Source organism: Mastomys coucha, unplaced genomic scaffold (assembly GCF_008632895.1).
Source record: "Mastomys coucha isolate ucsf_1 unplaced genomic scaffold, UCSF_Mcou_1 pScaffold23, whole genome shotgun sequence".
NCBI lineage: Eukaryota > Metazoa > Chordata > Mammalia > Rodentia > Muridae > Mastomys > Mastomys coucha.
The window spans coordinates 87,051,403-87,053,032 of record NW_022196906.1 but is presented as its reverse complement, the minus strand read 5'-3'; the positions used below and the strand labels follow the sequence as shown (position 1 = coordinate 87,053,032).

General features: G+C 47.5%; 1 pseudogene; it reads left to right on the top strand.

Annotated features, from left to right (window-relative positions):
• The first annotated feature begins 267 nt into the window (after window positions 1–267).
• On the top strand, window positions 268–1,266 carry LOC116072762 (annotated as a pseudogene).
• Window positions 1,267–1,630: the final 364 nt, after the last annotated feature.

The window sequence follows — 1,630 nt, the reverse complement described above, 5'->3', positions numbered from 1 at the left end:
CCTGGCAGGGTAATAGATACTAAAAGTTATTGCATATAAGGATCAACCTCAGGCTGGGGAGTTTACATTGAATTAAAAGGCATAAACAGTTCATATTGCATAGTGTATCAGAAAACCAGATCTATTAACACCTACTGAAATAGCACAAGGAAGGTAAAACATACAACATGCTCTCTTAAAAATACTTGTTTAGGCTCTCTGCTCCCCCCACTGTTCCAGAGACAGCCACATCTTCTCATGCATTGCCAGCCTTATCCTGTCGACAAGATGGTGAAGGTTGGTGTGAACAGATTTGGCCATATTTGGCACATGGTTATCAGGGCTGCCTTCTGCTCCGTAGTTGGCAAAGTGAAGATTGTTGCCATCAACGACCCCTTCATTGACCTCAACTACGTGGTCTACATGTTCCAGTATGACTCTACTCATGGCAAATTCAAAAGCACAGCATAGTCAAGGCTGAGAATGGGAAGCTTCTCATCAACAGGAAGCCCATCACCATCTTCCATGAGCGAGATCCTGCTAACACCAACTAGGGTAATGCTTGTGCTGGGTATGTCATGCAGTCTACTGGAATCTTCACCACCATGGAGAAGGCCGGGGCCCACTTGAAGGGTCGGGCCATAGGGTCATCATCTCTGCCCCTTCTGTCAATGCCCCTATGTTTGTGATGGGTGTGAACCATGAGAAATATGACAAGTCACTCAAGATTGTCAGCAATGCATCCTGCACCACCAACTGCTTAGCTCCCCTGGCCAAGGTTATCATGAAAACTTTGGCATCATGGAAGGGCTCATGACCATGGTCCATGCCATCACCGCCACTCAGAAGACTGTGGATGGTCTCTCTGGAAAGCTGTGGCGTGATTAGCTGTGGGGCTGCTCAGAACATCATTCCTGCATCTGCTGGTGCTGCCAAGGCTGTGGGCAAGGCCATCCCAGAGCTGAATGGAAAGTTCACTGCCATGGCCTTCTATGTTCCTAGCCCCAAGGTATCTGTTGTGGATCTGACATGCCTCCTGGAGAAACCTGCCATGATGATCAAGAATGTAGTGGAACAGGCATCTGAGGGCCCACTACAGGGCATCCTGGGCTAAACTGGGGACCAGGTTGTCTCCTGTGACTTCAGCAGCAACTCTTCTACATTTGATGCTAGGGATGGCATTGCTCTCAATGACAACTTTGTAAAGCTCATTTCCTGGTATGACAATGGATACAGCTATAGCAACAAATGGTGGACCTCATGGCCTACATGGCCTCCAAGGAATAAGAAACCCTGGACCACCCATCCCAGCAAGGACACTGAGAGCAAGAGAGAAGCCCTCATTTGCTGAGGAGCCCCTGTCCCAACTCTGCACCAAACACTGAGCATCTCCCTAACAATTTCCATCCCAGATCCCCATAATTAAAGGAGGGGCCTAGGGAGCCCTCACTACTCTCTTCAGTGCCATCAATAAAGTTTGCTGCACAACCCTCCCCCCCAGATGCTTGTTTATTGTTTTGTTTTTGTTTTTCTGTTTTGCCTTGGGTCTTTTGTTTTGTTTTGTTTTGTTTTGTTTGTCTATGTTTATGTGTATGCCCATGTGTGCCTATAAGGAGGCCAGTGGTCAACATTCAGTGTGTCACACTATCAC